General features: G+C 45.0%; 1 protein-coding gene across 2 annotated transcripts in view; it reads right to left on the reverse strand.

Annotated features, from left to right (window-relative positions):
* The window catches only part of grm8a (glutamate receptor, metabotropic 8a), an 85562-nt gene that overhangs the window by 23681 nt on the left and 40000 nt on the right, over positions 1-21881 (reverse strand). The window lies entirely within an intron of this gene.

A 21881-nucleotide genomic window follows, 5' to 3' on the forward strand; every position in this document is an offset into this window, starting at 1 on the left:
TTGTTTTGCAATTTGAAAGGCTTCTAATTATCAATCTGCCCACTCACTTTCAACAATTCACAAACTAAAACGAGTGCTAATTAAAACATGAGTAGCGTGTGAGCTTTGTCCAACATCCGATGGATGATAATCGTCGGGTACTCGATGTGTAAAATTGCAAAACGTTGAGGCCAGTGAATATAATCCATCATTTGTGGGAGTAAGTAAAGGCAGTTGTCGAAATCAATGGCCCATTATTAAAAAGACTTTGTAGAAAGTATGCGACTTAGCCCACGACGCCAAGACAATGAGCGGCATTCGGGAGTTTAGCTAGTCGCCTTTTGATGAACCCGCCCACAAGTCAATAGAAACTCTGCTATTATCAAAGTCTCTCCTCGCTGCCGCTGCTTTACAATTCAAAAATGCGCTGCTTCTTGAGGCTTTGTCCGTTGCTAGGGGCGCTGCTGCGTGGGCATTAGCAACAAAGACTCATGTGACTGGGAATCCGCGTGTTAGCCAGCTAGCGTACATTCCGCTTGTTGCGGTTCTTTGAGTGACTAATACTCAATGTGTGTGTGCAGGCCGGACTGCCTTCACCACAGGAGTCAAACAGTCTAGTGCACAAGTCAGCACTTCTCGAGGTCTGAGGCGAGACGGGTGGGCACCGACTTTTAATGCCCACAGTGTGATATGGAAGCGGTTTTAGCCTCTTCCCCTAGGGACTCTCGAGAGCCGTCATGCAAACAAGACGAAACCCGAATTGAGTCGACAAATTCAGTCATGCGATGGTGACAGACAGTCGTCTGACCGGCTAGCACCTTTCCGCACGACACCGATACCATTCTTGCAATCCAATCAACAGCCAGAATCCCACCGGCTTTCCTTTAGTCGGACGACGGGCTCGGTTGGGCTCGTCCGTACCAGACGTAAGACGATATTGCGGCGCGATTGGTTGTTTGGTGGGTCTTGAAATGAAGGGAGAAGAGGCAACAGGAGAAGATGAAAACTATAAGGTGGGAGGTGAGGGAGGAGGAGATAAGCAAGGGATGATTGGATGTCAGAGCACAGATAAGAAGCACAAGGTCAACGTTAAGCTGGGAGATCACAAAGAGAGAACATGTCCTCTCACCGCCGACACCGCGCATGCCTCTCTTCCCCTCCGAGAAGATTTCTCTCTCCTTTCCGGGCAATTCGTCCACTCACACTCGCGCCGACTATCTGGCAGTAATCAGACGTCCAATTACTGCCGAGGCCATGTGGCGGGATGAGTATGTACAGCTATATACGTGTTGAAGCACTTTGGGGGAAACAGCAGTCGGCCGGCAGTGCGTCAGAATGGCTTTCTTGGGTCCCTGCAGGCAGGGACCCCCTGCTAAACCCCAGCTGGTCTTATCTGCTGGATGGAAGCACTCAAGTGGAACTCTTCAAAAAAGACGAAACGCAAGAGACATGAAACATCTATGTAGCTTTGGTTGGCAAACACGGTGGTGTCCAAACTAAGGCCTACGGGCCAATTGAGGCCCGTCGTCCATTTGTAATTGGTCCGCGATAAATTTGATAAATATTTGGCTCGCACTTCAACTTTTGCCTGACTGTATTGCATTATTTTATTTTAACACCATCTGAGGCTGCTGTTCCGAGAATGAGCTACCAAAGCTTTTTCATGAATAAATCAATAAAGATCCAGAAATTTTAATCAATGTTGTCTTAAATTATATTCAACAATAAAACTTATTTGTCCGCTTTTAATTGATTTTTGTAACTTTAATACACTTACGTTAAGGCTATAGACCGTATATGGCCCTCATTGAAAAAAAGCTTGGACACACTTGGGCTAACACGTGGGGATTTATTCAAGCTAACGTTCTTATCAAGTTGACCGAATCTTGTGCTGAATACAATTTTTATGACAAGTATGCAGAGCGGCAATCACACACAGCTGTTGCGCCTCCGTCAAAATTGATACGTCTGGCAAACGCAGTTAACCGTTTATCATAGTCGATCCGCCTCAAATCAGTAACCCGGGGAAACACACAAAGAGCCAACGGCGGCCTGACAATTGCGCAAGTTGATGTCGCCGCCCGTACGTGACAATTACGCCATTTTACAAATAAGACACTCGGCGCATCGGGATTAAATATTCACAAGACCCCTCGCCGGTGAGTCGACACGGTGCGCTCGCAGCTGGCCAATCAGCCGCCATACAATATTCAGCCGGTAATTTGAATTTTCTTATGAACAGAATATCTGTATGACATTATGTGTTGTGAATAGCAATGACCAAACAGGATTTATTGTTGCTGATAGCATCTGTGTGGGCAAACAGCATGCTTGAATGGATGAGAATATATTATGTGATACAAATGGAGGATATTATGGGCTATGCTAATATAGAGCCTTTTATTTTTCATAATACATTTTGGGGAGTGGGCGTTTTGAAATACTCATACGAGAAATTTGGAACTTCTTATGACCTATTTCCATTTCGGTAACTGCTCTGTATCGCAGAATACACAGATAAGGCTGCTCGAGTTAGCTGCTTTGAAAAAGTGGATTTCGAAAGCGCCAAATTTAATCATTCAAATTTACCACTGTTGTGATTCTCGTCTCTGCGGTGTGTCAAATTTACAAGTCATTTATTTTCACTTTGCGAGGGACTTTGGTGACATCTGTGTTGACACATACCCGTTGAAAAGGTCTCATACAATAAGCAATTTTCTTCAGCGTCAATATGAAGAAGGCCTTGGCAAAGGTAGCGCATAGATTTAGCCGATCGATACGCTTTGCGCATGAAGTATTCTTCAGGTATTGACTTGGTTAGCCCGAGGCTTCGGTTCTTGCCGTCACACCGTATTTCTTCAGCCGAGAGCTACGACGCGTTTCTACAGACCGACGGCACTCGCCAAATGACACACAAAGGTTGCCGTCTCCGCCGCAGCCGTTTGCGTTTCGCTGCTGCCCTGACCGCACTCGGAGCTGGAGGAGCACTCAAGTCGGGTTATGTCACGGGGAAATGATACCGCTACAGTAAGTGGATGTGGCATGATGGTGATATGGAGCTGGCCAACGTCAGGCACACTGCACGGAAGAGGACCTTCATTTTTTTTTTTATATTGTGTGTGACACAATCTGTTTAATATTTTTATGGCATTACTGGATGTGTTTTTCCCAAATTGTAGCTTGAAACTATTGTGGCAGCGCACCTCAAGCACTTTAAAGTTGTGCAAAGTATCTTCTCCCCTGTCTGCTCCATTAAAGAACATCAGGTGTGATTTGTCTCTCTCCCGGATGCTCTTTGACCCGGGAATCCAGGAAGTACGGCGCTAATCTGCTCCTTGGCGACCCCCCCCGTGTGGCTCGGGGCCAATCAAGTGGCCACAAAACGTCATTATTTGAAAGGGTGTCTGTCGGCAGCCATCGATTTTGCCCCGGCTTTTTTAATCCTGCTCTCCGTTACTTGTCTTTCCTCTCGGTATCGGCACCTTCTCGCGGACTCATCCCTCCCTCCGAGCAGTGTCCATCTATCAGGTTCGGGAAGGCCCTCGCAGCCAATGAAACGGCAGCAAGCCATTTCGTGTTGATTAAAAGTGTCAGAAAGGGAGCTACGCGGGGAGAAATACAAGCAGTAACGGGGGGAAAAAAAAGTTTGCGAGGCTTAAGTGTTTCCCGCTAACATGCTAACATTAAGCTAGCTGACAATTTTAAGATGAAGTTAATAATTCTTATAGTAAGCCTCAACGACTGATATCAAAATGAAAAAGGTTTGAAGGTACTTTGCAAGGCTAAAGTGTTTCTCGCTAACATGCTAGCATTAAGCTACCTGACATTTTCAAGATGGAGTTCATTATTCTCATAGTAAACCTCAACTACTGATATCAAAATGAAAAAGGTTTGAAGGTACTTTGCAAGGCTAAAGTGTTTCCCACTAACATGCCAGCATTAAGCTAGCTGACAATTTCAAGATGGAGTTGATTATTCTTATAGGAAACCTCAACTGTTTATTATCAAAATGAAGCATGTAGACACACAAAAGACGCGAGAAAGGGACTTGAGTCACTTTCCATCAGCGGGGCAACCCTCGAGGGCGTTTCCTCTGGAGGCTAATGTTCTATTAACATTACATTAAGAGCGAGGCCGGCGTATGACAGCTCGACACGGCTGGCGCTATCAAGTGTTTCCCTTTCAATTACGATGATGACAGAACGTCCGCAGGCGAAGCCATCCGGCCCATTCAAGAAAAGGAAGAAATGTTTGACAGCGTGTCCGCAACTGATCGGTTTGAATCCATCAGGAAAGAAAAAAAAAAATGACAGTAGGGCAGAAACAATCGATGATTTTGAGTCCTTATTACCAAAGCGCAACACGAGCTCTACGAAGCCCTTTTGTGAATTTAGTAACAAAGCATCAGCGTGGTAGACAGAGAACAATTTCGCATTTGTCATTATACAAAGATGGAGGTAAGAATCCAATTTAGATGCAAAAACAAACCCGAGCAATTTTCCGAGACAATTTACGAGCGAGCGCTTATTTCCAGATCCTTTCCTAACGACTTAAATTCCCGCTAAAGTAATCAGCTCAGACTATTCTGACGCAAGCGATATATATGGAAGTGCAGCCTGATGTCAGATAACGGTAAAAAATCATCAGAGCAAGTTCGAAAGGTAATAGCTGAAGAGAAACCATTAAAAGTTCTCTCTGGTCTAAACCTAAAAAGAAAAAAGGGTCTGGTTCATCTCTGTGGGATTTTGAGGTTGCAAATGAGGGCAACATCAAACTGCTTTTGTAACCTTGAATTTGATGTTCAAGTGAATATCCATCCAAGGGAAAATAAATAAATAGATAAATAAATCAGCCCAAGAAGAAATGGTGCGGTTGAATATTGCAAATTAGCTGACTTTTCAGCTCCCTAGCAACACATTGCGAGCTCCATAGCAACGACATACATATCATTTGATGGCTTTAAAGTCCATTTCAGTGAAAATAATGATCTTTTTTTTTTTTTTTTTTAACACGTCACAGACAAGAGTTGTCAACAGACCACAAGTGTTGAAGACACGAGAATAGAAATGCTTCACCGTGATAACGAGGCGCTCTAGCGCCGTCGCGCTTCACACGCCGGCTGTCAAGTACGACTTGAACTTTTTTTTTTCTCTTACCAACATCACTAGTATTTTGAGACCATAAATAAATATTTTTTCCTTGAAATTGCATAAAATTAATGACAATTTCCTCTTCTTCTAATTTCTAGTTCGATTGTAAAATGGCCGCCGCAATTACCGATATCTTGATATAAGGCCGATACCGAGAATCGATACGAGCCCATCTTTAATCTACGTATAATACTTTTAAAAGTAAATCTCAAAATTAACTAACAAATCAATCATAGTACAACACAAAAAATATTCGGCACCCAGAGCAGCAGAGTGGCAACATTGGCTACCTCCATAGCTCATTAGGCGAGGGGCCAGCATTTCAGTGGGCTGATTCTGCACCCAACGGATCAATAAGCTGATCAGAAAGTTCATTCCGAGTCTTATTGGCAGCCTGGAGTTGCTCCACAGTGGATCAATGCCTGTCTCCCAGAAGAACCGACGCCACTGCTTCTGCTGCAGGTGCCCGACTGTTCCCACATTTCTGTTGACATATTTTCAATACATTTACCATTTACCCAATCAAGCGGCGAGATTTCTGCACTTTCCACTCGCTCCCGAGTTATTCCCCCATAAAAAAAAAGGGAAATTGTTTCCCCCTCTTTTTTTTTTTTTCTTCAGGTGTCCCTCTGGCGGTTCTTATAACCAGCTGGGTAGCTGTAGGGCAGTAAATAAAGTGAGGGGTGAGGAGAGGAGGGGAGGGGGCTGTGAAATGGAGGAGGACAGGTGGAAGAGTGAGGTAGATTTGACAGATATTGTAAAAGACACGAGGATTCATTAAACATTCACATTGTGCACTGGAGAGCCCTGCAGGCTGGCAGTAAAAGAGTGCGCGGGGATTAAAGATGGAAAGAGAGGCGGAGAAATGGCGGGCAGGGTTTTTGGGAGGCGTGGGGGGGAGGAAGCAAATAATGTGGGGGAGTAATAGAAACAGGTAGGGATTTAAATGGGGGGGGTAAGGATGATGGCGAGGAGATGAATACGCTGAATTTGTGCGGGGTTGCAAAATGCAGGAGGGGGCGAGAGACACCCGTGAAGGGAGGGGCGGGCGAGGGGGGCGAGTGACAGTGAAGAGGAGAGCAAAAGACGCCACAAAACAACTGAAGGGACAAAGTGGCAGCGCCGCTGGAGGGAAAGACCGACTCTTGGCGTGCCATTAAAAGCCAGCTGGATGACACTGGATCCCCCAACAGCCGCCCCCCAGACACACACAAACACACACACACACACACACACACACACACACACACACACACACACACACACACACACACACACACACACACACACACACACACACACACACACACACACACACACACACACACACACACACACCACACACACACACACACACACACACACACACACACACACACACACACACACACACACACACACACACACACACACACACACACACACACACACACACACAATACCTCTTCATAACATCCTCACGTACTGTGTGGCTATTTCCTTTCTAGCACTTGGAGCAGAAGACATGAACATTTACAAGGCTCTTGTGTGTCTGTGCTAGTGTGTGTGTTGGGTGGTTTCAAATAGATTTCATAGGATTTCACACAAGAGTAATGCTGACAAATTCAAACTCCTTAAATTTCAATGGAATCATCTGGAATTAGTCAAATGAATGGAAATGGATTCAGTAAGCCACATGAGTTGCTCTTTGCAGAGGATAAAGAATAGATGCCCTGTGTGTATGGTGATATTGTCTGTCAACATGTATTGACGCACCATTTGTGTTCAAATATCTGGCAACGGATATTCATTATTAGCCTGTCTGTATTTTGGATTGTTTGTTAGCATTCAGCTAAGCTACTTTTTTTCCCACGACTCGATTCTTTTAAACACAATCTGTAACCCAGCTCGCACATTCTCGCCTGAGTTGTCTCTCTCCCCACCCACATCCCACTTGAACGTGTCAACGTCTTAATCAAGACTCGCCGGTTGCTTCTCGAGCCTCTTTAAATCTCCTCCAAGACATCCAACGCACAATGACAAAAGAAACTCCGGCAAAGGCAGAACTCATCCTTTACTCATTTATTTTAATGACTTATTGATTCATCACTGAGGGAGATAGGACAATGGGAGATAACTGCGCTTCTTAAGCGTTATGAATGGCGGTGTAAGAATCCCAGGCAGAGGATTGCTATCTTGGAGGATAATTTGCTTTAATGAGATAGCGATACGATTAGAAATGTCCTTGTATTTGTCTCCATTGCAGCCTTCGGGGGAGATGTGATGAAATTCGGCGTGCCCCTTCAAATCGTTTTACAGGCTTCCTCTCTATTTTATTTTTATTTTTTTCCAATCGCTGCATCTATATTTGCGACACTTTAACTCCACCTGTCACTCGCGTGTAATCCGCCCTTCTTTGGCTTTTTTTTTATCTCCCCCGCCGCATTGCCTTTATTACGACGCGCCGCTCAATCCCCACACGAGAGGCCGGCGCGTCTCGCTGCCCCGGCCTCCCCGCGGCTGCTGCTACTACTTCTCCATATTTCCTCCGCCCCACCTCCCCAGGGCGTCGGAAATAGCAATCGGTTCCTCCCGATCGCTTGGCGGGCCGACTCGCCGATGAGGCAACCCTCCAGTAAAAGATTATGAGGCAGATCCATAACAGCTATCAAAGCTAACAAGGGGAAGACACGCGCACGTGATAGCGAGCTGATTAGCCCGGCGCAACACGCCCGCCGGGGCAGGCGAGGGAGATTTATGAACACATCGCCTCGACCGTGCATTTAGGGACCCCGGCTTGCAATCTTTTTCATTGCGGCGTTCTTCCCCCCAATGGCGGCAATTTCATTTATGTGATTGCAAATAAACCTGAGCTGCAAAGTCTGGAAAGGTTTAGTTCAGGATTTGGAAGCGCTATTTAGTAGTTAAGCCCGCCGCCGCTTAATGGCGACGAAACGGCAGTCTAGAGTCAAAGCTCAAAGACGTTAGCCAATGAAAATGGAGCTGTGGAGTAATTGGCTTAGCTTTTTCGTGTTTTCTTGTGAACGGGGCAGCGGGAGCAAGTTAGTGTCTTGGCTGATTCACCAAACGACAAGCTAAAGTGGTTCCTCGCCACCTGAGAGCAGTAGAAATGACAAAGCATCTTACTTTGACACTTAGTTTCCTTCCCGGACTCCTTGCTTCTTTCAAACGCAGGCATGTGAATGTTAATGGGTGCCTATGTTAGCATTAGCCTTTAGCTAGGCAACTTTAACAATCAGGTCATCGTTAGGAGCAATTTTTTTAAAAGCTAAAGATTGTTCAAATAATTATACAAAAAACAAAAATAATTGGTTAATAAATAGTAATCGGGGGAAAAATATTTTTAAATAAAATTGCATCTGATTTGTCGATTAATAATAATAATTGAATAACCGATTCTACAATTGTAAAACATTTTATCCGATTATTCGATGGAATAATCGATTCTACAAACGTTTGATAGTAGACGGCATACAATTCGTCGAGTGGGAGCGGCTCGAAAAGTGCGCATCAGGATTGTTGCTCAACCCAATGCCTCGCAAAAAAAAAAAAAGGGGCTCGGCTTTCCACAGCCTGACTCACCAGCTGCTGAAGCGAGCAGGCACAAAGAGCCCATAAAGGAGACGCAAATGGGCTAAACAATATTTACAGCACTTTAACTGAAACGTTTGCACGGAAAGAGACACGCCCCCCATCTTCTCCACACTGCGCCCGCCGTGTCTTTTTTTTTTCCCCTCTTTGCCTTTCAAGTGTCAAGGATAGAATAACAGCCAGGTGCTTAACTTGGCCCCAAAAGGAAAGGAAGAGAATGGGAACTGGCAGTGTGGGACGAATACAAAGGGGGACTTCTATGAAAAACGGGTTTTAGTGGTGATGGGAGGGGGCGGGGTTACTCCGGTATAACAACCCCTTCTCGCCAACCCTTTGCATTAAAGTGCCTCTTTCCTTCGCGAGCCTCCCGTGTCATCCCTCCCCTCGGCCATGACAGAAATGCAGAGAGGTCTCGGCTTTGACACCGGCAGGATTTTTGCTCCCTCTGGAGTGTGTGATCCGCCGCTTCTTCTCTCGCAATTTCAATTTCAATGGCGGCGCCGCAGCCGAGCGTTATTGGCAGAGCATCAAAAAGCCTCTCGCCCGCTTTGCTCGCCCTCCTTTTCGCAACCCCTGCGCCCTTCTGTCTTTCAGTCTCTGCATCTACCTTTGCAATTCAGTCAAGTGGGACCGAAGCACAAAATGCAACATAAGCTTGTTGAAAAGCTCTGGAGGAGATGCAAAGCCGCGCAACAGGTGCGGCCCAAACGAAACCTTCGTCGGATGAAATCGACAAACCTGGACGTTGTGATTGCGAGGAGGCTCCGAGTATTGACCGGCTCTCCATTGACCGAGCTCTCGTGAGTCTGATTGAGATTAGCTTTTGTCCCTAGTCGCTGAATCAAAAGTATCCGTGCCAACCCAAGAACACGTCTTAATCAATCCGTTACTGTAAACAAGATCTCGGCGAACAAAGCTGGAGCTAGCATCCGAAGAAAAGATAGAATAGCAAATGTTCAAATGGTCTCGGCCGTGAGGTGATGCTTTAAATACCAAGGCCTGCGCTCATTTATAAAAATCCGAGCAAGTTTCTACGAAATCATGACAGGAATGTGACCTTTATAACAGAGACGGCTTGCCCAGACATCAAGTAAAGGTTGCAGCTTATCTTTTGATACTTCTATAAATTAATTCCATCAGTCATGTGTCAGCCACCTTTTCACTTTTTACTTAAAGGCTCAGTTTGTTTTTCCGAAGGACGGCATCAAAACCCTCGTTGGGTATTTCGAGTTTAGTCCGCCGAGATTGGCTTAATATCCCCTAAAGTCGTCCAACCTTTTCTTCACAGACCATCAACTTTGCTCTTTATGTCATCCCTCCAAATCTGTCTCTGTTAAACATTTCCGTACGTTTGAGTAAACACGCTTTGTCCTTGCGTCGCTACGAGAACAATTTTCGCTGATGGTTCCGAGAAATTCCAGGGAGGAAGCGATAATGACGCCGAAGACGGACTCACCTCGGAGGAATGCGGGGTTTTGGGCCCTTTCCATAGTCGCTGTCATTTTAAGTTGAAGTGTTATTTATCTTTCAGATGTACCTTGCTTCCCCTCGCTGCATCACTCTGACATTTACATGAATATTATTAACCGCTCGACATTGTATGGAGCGAGGCAGAGAACATAGAGGGGAGGGGGCGAGGATTATTACGGATGAAGGAAATCAAATAATTAACCGAGCACCTGCTGCTCATGTGCGAAACATCTGCATGGAACAATGCGCTAAAGCTCGCTCAAATTCCGTGCCAGCTTGTCGTGTTTTTTTTTTTTTTTCTTCTCTCGAACAAAAGCTGAAAAGAGCTGGGAACATTAACTGTACACGCATTTAATAGCACACACACACACACGTTTGTTGGCTGGTAATTAAGGCCATGAAAGGACAACATAAGCCGCTATTGGCTGAAAACGAATCAGGCTGGCCAGACACACGTCGCAGTGGGCTTCCGACTAACAACGCGCACATGCTTATTAATGAGTACACACGCCCGAACAAAACATTTCACTTCGATAAAAGGCACGCACGTGCGGAAACACGCCACGCTAGTTAAAACTGTAGCGTCAACGGATTAGCCGCCATTCAGACCAACGCAATTGTTTTTAGTGGAATTTCCGACACGGGGTTCGCATCATTCATTGGATCTTCACACACACGCGCGCGCAAGCCAATTAAGAAGCTGATGGGCGGTTGCTGGCAATTAAATGATTATTAACAGGCGAGGTCTGACAAGATGAAGCATGAAAAGGCGTCGGTGTGTGCACAGCGCTAACATGTAGCTAGCGAACGAGCGAGGGAGGGGTCCAATTAAACCGACTCGCTTGCTTTTAGACTGTCAGGGCGCATGATAACCTTTAAAAAGTCTGCAGTAAGGTGAATTTCTGATTACATTTTTATTTTAACCAAGAACGCTAACAACTCCTAGCAAAAAAGAAGCACGACGACCCAAGGCCTATTTTTAAAAAAACAAAAAAAATCACATAGTTGTTTTTCAAGCCTTGATGATATATTGAAAGCAATTAGGAGCCTAATCTGATTTTGTAATCCTCAAAAGATGCAATCCCCAAGCTCGTGCCGTATGAATGACTTAACGCACGGCGCCTTCATCGCCAAACATTAATAATGCTGCCATGAATACGGCCAATTGGATTTTATCTCCGTTGGTGCAAAGCGCTCCCAGTTTGCACTCAGAACAATCGGCGAGTGTGTAAGAATAAAAAGCATTCCGTCGAGTTAATAAAACATGTTTACATCGCCCGTCCTGCTGCCAAATTGTCCGGCGATGAAGACCTTTGTGTCGACCCCACGTTCGGCGCCACGGTGAGGCGAGCCGCCTTCTCCATTTTCTCCTGGTAAGCACTTCTCCCGCACCATATGATTTATTTATCACCCTTTATTTATGGCCATAGGGGATGTGTATGTATTTATTTATTTCATTTTTAACAAGGCTCTCCGTACCTGAGAGCAGAAAAAAACACAACGACCGCCATTCCTATTTCCTCCCAATCCAATGAAATCATCTTCAGGATCTCACATGGAGGAACGTATCCCAAAAGGTTTTATCGCCGAGACGTTGAGAAGACGTTTGTTGACCCCATCAAAGCGAATGCTCCGGGTCCCGTGTGATGAGTACACGCCGTGTGGCGTATGTGCTGACCTCATGAGACACGCTGGCATTTCAATAAAGCAAAGGACACGGGACACTTGACTCGAGCGCTCCCGGCGGGGGGGTGTTTTGGAGAAGGGGTGGGGCGGGCGGAGTCGCCACGCGACGAACCGGAGAATTAACAACAGTCGGTAAGGTAAAAAAAATATGGATGGCAAAGCGAGGTGCTGAGGCGAAAAAAAAAAAAAAAGGAGCAGGTGTTGCTTTCACTTTTCAATGTCTCTTTCAATCATTACGGCTGGGAACCAGTGGCGGTGCCATTTATAGGCTGGGTCACACCTGGTGTTAGCGGCGGGAGAGCGCCAAGCGTGAGTCATTCCGCTCTTCTCGGGAAGAATATGATGAGATTCCGGGCCAACGCCGCTCTTAAATCGCTCGACATCTGCTTTCGACTGATTGAACAGAATTGAATTGATCAAGGTTTTTTGTCGGGGAACTCGGCGAATTAGCGGCATAAACATAAAAATGACTCGGAATGTGAGTTGAGAACGCCGGACCGAAGCGATCAAAAGAAGTTTTGCCGTGACTTCATTTTCAGCCGTTCGCAAGGTCAGACAGTGGGAAACGGTTTTAATGGAACAATGGAGTGACGCTAATCTGGCTGTCAGTCAAGGAGAACACGAAAGCTCGTTTGGGCTTCAGTCCAGACTGAAGGTGTAATTCAAACAAAAAAGTCAAGTCGATAGCTCGGCTCGCTTTGATGGCGCCTAAGTGAGGCAAAGGTAATGCCGTTTGATTCCGATCTGACTCGCGAGCCGGAGATGTAAAGGCGGTGCAGTTGAATGGATGCTCTGCGCTTAACTCATAAAGAGGCATTGCGACATATCCCGCGGGGAATCTTTTGAATTGCATCAAATCTCCGAGGAATTAGGAATGTCATAAACGGATCAAAAGGGATGTCGGGCTTTTTATCTGGTCTGCTCTGAAGCAAATGTTCAAGTAGTTCAATGCGTTCCGGGTTCTTTTTTTGGTCTCGGCTTGTAAAAAAAAAAAAGAAAATCGGAATGCTAATGTCTTAGCAATGCTAACTAACCAACGGTAGATGTCAACTTTGACTCAATTTTACCCAAACAAACATGAATTGAAGCACTCGAAAGCTAGGCTAGTTGGGCCGAGAGTCAAGTGTGTTGTCGTTTGCGACGTGTTCCGACAAATTACATTTGTATTCTCCCGGAAGGGCAACATGACTTCTTTGCTCCATTTATAGTCTAACAAGCACCTGTAATTGACTGCGGGGCTCGTCTGTCTCCACTGATGGTAAACAGCGAGAGGAAGTGAGCGAGCGGAGACGCTTATGAGATTTCTCTTTACCGCGTGCATCGCTCATCTTTCCACCCCGCTGTCCTCCTTCCCATTCTGCTCCGGGCTCTCCCTCCATTTCTCAATCTCAATTTGTTTGAATGAGGGGGGGAAAAAAACACAGCGGGAGAGCAAAACACACAGCATCAGACACCAAACGCCGGAAAGCGCGGCGATAATAGAGCAGACAGGCGCCATTTTGTATGCCGGGGCTGCGTCGGTGATTAATTGGGCTGGCGGCGCGAGCCGCACGACTGCTGCAGTGCGCGTTCGAGTCGCTTTTGTTGTCGGGGAATGGCAAGTTTTGAGATACCGTGATCATTTGCAGCTTGCTGTTTGAATGGAGACTTACAAACTAGCCTGTCCATGGGGTTCTCCATTATATGTTCGCATTAAGCTAGCAAGGGCGTTCCCAAGGCAAAGTTGTGTTTGTTCTAAATACACAACATTTAATTTTCTTTGTTTTATGTTTACTTTGATGGAAAAGTAATTTTTACATCACTAATTGACTGCCCCCTGTTGATTCGGAGTATGCACTAGAAAAATAGTTATAAAATCGATAAGTTGAAAAAACAAAATATCTCGCTTGAGTGAATATCATCAAAATGTGAATAAAATCAGACCAAAATGAGACGACCAAATCGTTAAGTTGAAAAAACAAAGTATCTTGCTCGAGTGAATATTTTTAAAATGTGAATAAAATTAGACCCAAGTGAGGTCCTCTTCATATTTTTCCTATCCTACAATTGCCTGGAGGGTAACCAAATTTCAGACCTCTCGATTGCAGAATTGACTCTCAAATGAAGGGCGAACTTGACAGTAATGCCAAAAAATCCTTGCCTTCATGCTCATGCATTTGCCACCCAGACAACAAATCATATTTTTAAAGTCACCCACGACAACAAACAAACAAACAAACAAACAAACAAATAAATAAATAACGCCAGGCACAGTGATGCTTCTTGGAGAGGAATAATGATCTTGCACTGCCAGTTCTGGAGAGATTATCTCATTGTCTGCACCACACATTTGGACAAACAGCTGCGCTAGCAATTAAACACATTCAAAAGGCGCTAATTGAATTACTTGTGACTTCTTCGCACTCAATATTTTTCCGCTCAATCATCTATTGACTGCATGTACATATACAAGAAGCATGCTTCTATTTAAATTATATTAAAAAAAAGGTTTAACTGTGTAATTCGACAGGGAACAAGGGGCTTAATCATCACGCTGTTGGGATTTTTCGCCAGCGTATGCACCTTGGCACATGCGAGTGTTGACTTTTGAATTTGTAAATACCTGAACAAGCATGCTGGAGCCAGAGGAAACAAACAGGCAAACAAGCACTCAGAGAATTGCGCGTGTTTGTTCTGGACTTGACTACATTGTCAAGAATTCGAGTACATTCGGAGTCCGTTTCAAGCCCATGAGGTCAAATCTAATAACAACAATAGTGGATTTGTCTCCCTAAATATATATTTTTAAGACAAACAGTTTAGACCGTTGGAATTTCATACAAACATACAGCGATGCGATTCGTTAGCCTGGCTATGGCGTTTTACATTGCTCCTTAGCATTAAGCTAAGCAAACTTTTCAGAAGCAAAGTTATGTAGTAGTCGTTTTTAAAACAGATGTCTTCAAGTCTAGCATTCAATTTGACCAAACTGGGAGATTTTTTTTTTTCTCACCCTCAAACTTAATGCGCTCATTTACACATATGGCGTACACATATAAAACATATGGCGATAATAATCAAATACAAAGACGCCTTGCTGAAAGTTCTACAATCAACGGTGAGAGGGATTTTGTGTAATGATGACAGTTCCAGAAATTTCAAAGTCAGCACTCAAACTCCGCTAAAGCGTACATTCATAGAGATTCATAACTGGCCCTCCTCCAAATCTTCATCCTGTTCTTTGCTAAGTCTCCAAGTCGACGGCTAGGACACAAGACGATTTGCATACAAGTGTGCCTGACAGCATCTCGGGGACTTTAAACAGTTTAAAATGATCTAATTATAAACAGTGCTAATCAGGACGCTCGCACAACCACACGGAGCCGTAAATCTCGTCGACTTTGTATTTTTATCTTTGGTGGAGCCAAGCTTTAAAAAAGTAAAGGATCCGCGGTTGCCGTGACGGGCGGGCACGTCGTTTCGCAAAGGTTCATAACGCGATTACCGGCTCAGAAGTTGATTTGACATCAAAACACGGCCGGAGGAACATTTTGCCATGATTTTTAAGAGGAAAATCTGCTTGGAGAATATAACACAACAAAAATAACGAAAGAGCTACAGCGTCGGCGCGTATATTTCCAGAAAGAAGAAATGTTTAAGTTTCAGCCGCAGCTGAACTTTAAAATCTTGTCTGTGCGGAAAAAGGCCTTCCAGTGCATTCATCTCACTAGCGGGAGGCTTCTTGTGAGCAAAGACGAGTCAAACCGATCCCAGCGCAATATATAAATGTATATATATATATAAGAGAAGTCAGATCAATGGGAGATTTTAAGACAACTTCCAAAAGTTCTGCTAAGAAGCTATGTAAAGAAATAAAAATCACAGTTGACTTCTTCAATTTAACAGGCTGCCTTGGCGCCATCCCGCTAAGAGTCGATGAATAGCCGCAGAATAGGATCTCGTTCTTCTTTGTTGGTATCGCTCGGCGGGAAATAACCGACTGACAACTTGTGAAAACCAAGTATGGATCAGTTCTTTTATTTTTTTTCATTCCTCACAGCTGGAATTCGGTCGATAAAAATCCAGTGGGGGCGGCCATTTTGTATACCCGCCCTAATGTTGACACTGGACATATTCCAGATGTAATCTACGAAATAATGAGCCTCGCATTGATTTTCTGTTAAAGAAAGAACTGACTAGTTAAAAAAAAAAGAATTATATCTGCGACTTCATCATTCGCTTCATAATTCCGGCAGTTAAATGTTTTCTTTTTTTTTTCTACCAGGGTTTGTGAGTCAGAAAAGAGCCTGATCTCCAACTCCGGCTGTTCCCAGGTATTAAATCCCTTCTGCTTCGATGATCAGCTGCCTGTTACTCATTCCCGCATTCTGCTGCGGGGGCTTTGCATTTTTCCACGACGCACACGCTCGCTAAAAAATATATCATTAAAACTCCACTAAATGCATTTCCCGGTTGTGGTAACGAGCAATATTCAATAAATGCCGTTCAAATTTACAGCTGAATCCTAAACCGCATGGATTAAAAATAAAAAATAAAAAATTAAGTATTGCTCTTGGCGGTAAAAACTTCCAGAAGCCAGCGAGGGTGAGACAAACAAGAAAAGTGCAGAGTGAGACAAAAGCCATCTATTTTTCTCTTTCATTAGAGGTTCTCTGCATGCTGCAATGCTGGAAGAACAGCCGCGGGCGTGCGCGCGCACGGGCGCGCTCCAAACCGCCGCGCCACGGCCAATCGACATTCGGCGCACACGCCAACTCGGACGCATAAGCGGCGGAACACGGCTTGTCGAGCGAGAATCGCATTTTGCCAGTTGCTGCTGGTGCTGCGTTTCCTTGGATTTTCTACCTCATGAATTTGGAATAGGGTCGAGCCTCTAGCGGATCCCTTCCTCTTATTTTCTCCCCTTATCTTGTTTTTCTCTAATTACTTTAAACTCGAGAAATGACCCAAATGAGTCGAAGCTCCCCCTCGAGGCCCTGCTGTGAGCGATAAAGCTCCGTGTTACAAATTAATCTCCGATGCTTGACGGCAGTGTTGTGTTTTTTTTTTTGTTTTGTTTTTTAGGGGGGGTCCGGCATCTCTGGTGGCATCTGACCGCAGCGTGGGTGGGAAGAGGAGAAGAAAGTCGCTCAGACGCAACAAAGAATACACAAAACAAGTCCAACTACTGGTGGAAACTTTCTTCTTCCCCCTCCCCGCTCTGCCTGCGCTGCCACGGCAACACGGTCAAAGTAATGACATTGACTAAATACATTAAGTGTGATGGGGTGAGGTATAAAAAAAATATCAATGCATGTGTAATGTCAGCCTTTTATTGAGCGTCCATCTAAATTTACTCACTTTGGTCGGCCATCTGTCAACTAAATAAAGACTCCGGCAGCCCGAATTTAGTTCAGAAAATTTTCCATTTAAGAAACTTTGACATGTGTGCTTGAAACGAGCGGCTGGCAGCGGCAGATTAAGACCTTGGATAATACCGTGGAGGTCCTGCCTGAGAACGAGGGGTGGAGGATGACGCATTTGTCAAAAAAATGAGAATCCAGTCGAGACAACGGGAGATTAACGAGGCTGCAAATCTAATAAGAAGCCCTGAAAACAGCGTAAGGAGAAGCCAGGGAAAATGCAAGCGATGGAGCCACGTACGATGCTGTGTAAATTACAATTTCCCGCTTTGAATAATAACAGACTGGTCGTGGAAAGAAAAGCGAACTTTCAAATTAGTGGGTTCAGCGGCGCCTCTGTCAAAGTTTGGGGGGGAAGAAGCGGCGGCGGAATGTTCCGGCCGTCATTTGTCAGGTTGGAGCGGCGTAATTGCCCCGAACATCCATTTCGATGTAAATATAACGGCGGCAGCCAATGGAAGGGAAAGAGCAGATCTTGAATTCTTGACATTATTTTCTTAATGATAACAAACAGATTAGTTTGCGAGATTTGATTTGACATCTAGCTCGATTGAGATCGATCCAATTAGTAGTTAAACCAATGAGTCGATTAATCGGCTTTAGTTCCTCGCGCTGAGTCTTAAAGCTTCAAGTCAATAACTGACTGCGCTGGATCGAACGTGATGGCCACAGTTCTGTTCGGCTCGAACGGTTCTGTATAATTTCAGAACTTTTTTCCTCTCCCGGAGAATTGACGGAGAGGAAATGACGATGGAGAGAAACGAGCAGTCAGACGAGATGGATGGAGAGCATCGATCCCCCCGTCGCACATCCCGGCGTTCCGACTTTCCGACACGGCTTGTTGCTAACGTAACAATGCAATCGCCGTGCCGACAGAGTTGTAATTCTGGTCCAGTCACTCGGGCTAATCGGCCTCGTGCCGGCCCGCCATCCATCAGCCGGGGCCTGTCGGAGGACGAGTGTGCGTTTGGAGAGAAACGACGAGATGCGTGCACGCCTCGTTTGATTTATTAGCAGCAAGACCGGGAGTAAGGATCTACAAATGGAGTGTCACGCGAGGGTACGGGGATATTTAATCAGATTAAGAAAAAAAAAAAAATGCACAGTGTTGGACAACTATTGGATTTCAATGTAGGAATTGATTTATTCGATGAGTTGAAGCGTTTTGTGTCCGGCCAATGAAACCACAGTAACCAAAGCTCACTGAGCTGGGAACAAATCAATTCAGGAAAAGCAGTAAGGGGGGGAATTCCTGTTGGTCATCATATCTGAGCCAAGTGATAGAAATTGGCAATTTGGGCGAGATGAGATGAAAGTGGCGAGGGTAATAATCGGCGTCTTTTAATGTCCTGTGGAGACGGCAATGCGATTCCACAAAGGGTTGTTAACTCCTAATGGATATTGTCGCTTTCACCCAGCTGGGAGACGGCGACCATAAGGCTGGCATCAACTCTATTTTAATACAATCGTCTGTTAATGACCTCTGGAGCATGATTTAGATTGAAAGGAATTGCAAAAAAGGGAGGTCGGACAAAAAAAAAAAAAAAAGTCTTTTGCAAGATGCCAAGGATGAGCTAGCAAAGAGCTCGACGGAGCGCTTGGGCCTTGGTTCACATGAGCGTTCTCCAAAGACAGCTTCACCTTGAGATGAATACCAAGGCCGCTTTAATTAGTTACACATGGATGGCTTGACGCTTGTACGACACCCACTCGCTCAAACCCCCTCCGAGCATCTTCGGGCCCGCGTGACTCAGCGATGCGGGCCTCGATGAAAAGTCGAACGTTTCTAATGAGTCTAATGAAGGACATGAAGCGGGGAGCTAAATTGACCCGAGGGACAAAGTTGCGCATCCTTGAGAATCAAGAGAACATTTTTTATCAAAAGCATCGTGATCTAAGCGTCAAAATGTGCACAATTGAGTATCATTAGCATCACGAGCGGGATGGCTGAAAAATGGTTAAAACCGCCGAGACAACAAGATGGGTAAATAGACAAAAGTGCCAAGACTTGAGTTTGGGCAGCTGGTGCGCAGGTGTGTTTCTCCAGCAGCCATTTAAAAAGAAATCTCCAGACACAGGCTGGACAAACTGATTCACAGACCTCGAGGTTAAAGTGACATCTCCGCGCTAGGGCCATTAGTCGCATTAGGGGGTGAAAAGCGCTCCCTGCAGTACCAAATACCCTTGTCCTTGGTGACTTTCAATTACAAGATAAAAAACGATAAAAAAAAGAAAAATACAAATAAATGAATAAAAACTATATATATAATAATTTAAAAAAAAATGTAAATAATGGTTTTAATTTTTTTCTTATCATTTATATTATATATTATTTATATACTGTACATATTTTTTTAAATATTTGTAATTTTTCTCTTTTTTTTTCTTTTTTTTCAATTACAAGAAACGATAAAAAAAGAAAGAAAAAACAAAAAAACTATATATATAATAATTTTCAAAAAATGTAAATAATGGTTTTAATTTTTTTTCTTATTTTGTATCGTTTATATTTTATTATATATTATTTATATATGATACATATTTTTTAAAATAATATTTGTAATTATTTCCTTTTTATTTATTTAAGTTTATATGTATTTGTTTTATCTCTTGGAATTGATATAGAGTGAAACTGGTCCGAAACTAAAGACCAGAAGCTCCTGCAGAGCGCGGTAGAAAAGGCGGCACATCAGTTCAGAGCCTGAGAACTAATTAAACGAATCGGGACATAAATGATTAATTACACTCTCATTTTCTTGCGTTTGTCGTCGACTGCTGGCCTTTAGTTTGTCTATGTGGGTCATAGAGGCAAGAGTAGGTCACGGCTCGTTTGAAAGCATTTCTGTTATTTGAAGCGCGTTTTAGCTTTCCGTGTGGCGTATTTAGCAATTCCCTCAGCAGGAGGGGGAGGGGCTCCCCCTCGGAGCGAGAACACCTGCATCTTTTGCTGAGCAATAAAATCAGACGGCAACACAGCGGAAAAGCTCCGCTCCACTGCGGATTTAAACTCGCTGGCCTTCCCCCCCCGCCAGAGATAAGCCCTCCTGTTCCGTTCAAGAAATCCGACCGCATATCACAGATGGGGAAGTGAATTATCACCGCTTTGAAGTGCAAAGCGACACCATTGACGGAAACGGGACGCAGAACCGCCACCTCGGATATATACGGGCGCCTCGGAAGAAACAAAGTCCGTTTTTCATGGTTTCGCGTGGAGTTTTATTAGGTCTTGAGTGGGGAGGAAAGGGAGGCAAAAGCATCTAATCTACGCAGGTGACAGAAGTTTGGCTGCTAGGTTGTAAAGCTTTCCGAAGACCTTAAATTGCAAAAGCGGCGGGAGAGTTCAGACCTCTGCCAAGGCTTGCGCGTTTGTCAACTCCATCGACGGCCGTGATACATCTCCATAGCTATAAAGCGGGTCAAGTTGCATCCTGTTCCAGAATCTCTTCCTCATCTCGAAACTGGATCCGATCCAGATTACATTCATCAGGAACGAATTCAGCTTCAACATGAGGATCCAGGATGCTCCAACGTCAAGAAAAAAAAAAGCTATTTTTAGTTTGCGCCTACAGCAGTCATTTCGAAACGCAACATTTTTTTGCTGACTGTCATGTGGACTGAAAAATTAGCTGCGGCAAACTTTTTCTCTCCTCCGGGGAGCCGAGCTCGGCGGCGGCGGCACACGGAAGTAGGACATATCCCGCTTGGGACGCAGCGGCATCCTTCCGATCGTCATGACGACGATAAACTACCGCCTCGGCCACCCTTTAGGCCCCGCTCGTTTGTGGCCTGCTAACGACATTAGCATGCAAAAAAACGCTCACGGAGGAGAGTAAACAATGGTGCGCCAATTAAAATGAATCCTCCCCATTAGCATGCGGAGAGCCTTGTATGGGCTGTAATCATCGCGCCGCAATCACAAAATAATCACAGAGAAATTCCCGGCAGTTCACCAAAAAAATGGCAACCCGTCCACGAAACTCCGCCTCTACTTAGCGCCTCAATTTTGTTTCAACCACCACCTGGCCATTGTTAGATGTTCGGGCCCTGACATCGTCTTACGTGCTCACATGTGTACACAAGCGACTGCTGTCACAGCATGTCGCGCACGGACAAACACACACACACACACACACACACACACACACACACACACACACACACACACACTCTCGGAGGGCAAGAGAGCGAGCGCACTATCTGCTGACTCGTCTCCAACACACACACGGTGATGTGACACCGCGGTAAACATCGATGTGCTGACTGCCGCAGCTCGCAGCCCCGAGGCGAGCCGGCTCCAAACATGCACACAGAAGAGTCGGAAATGGATGCTCGAAAAAAAGAAGGGGGGGGGGGGGGCTAGATGGCCTTCACGTCTTCAGGCCCGTCAGTCGGTAAATATTTGCCCAAAGTGATGTTCCGCAATAAGACAAGGACGCCGGGGCCCATTTCGCATCCGTCAATATCACTCGGCGCATTTCACGAGTTGATGCGAGGCGGCGTCTCGATAGATTCCGGTCTCGTTTACTCTCATGCAATTAGCTTGCTCTCTCGCCTCACCACTTGCTCTCGCTTAATACGGGCGTGATTGTGAATTGACTCAACG

Source organism: Syngnathus acus, chromosome 23 (assembly GCF_901709675.1).
Source record: "Syngnathus acus chromosome 23, fSynAcu1.2, whole genome shotgun sequence".
Taxonomy (NCBI): domain Eukaryota; kingdom Metazoa; phylum Chordata; class Actinopteri; order Syngnathiformes; family Syngnathidae; genus Syngnathus; species Syngnathus acus.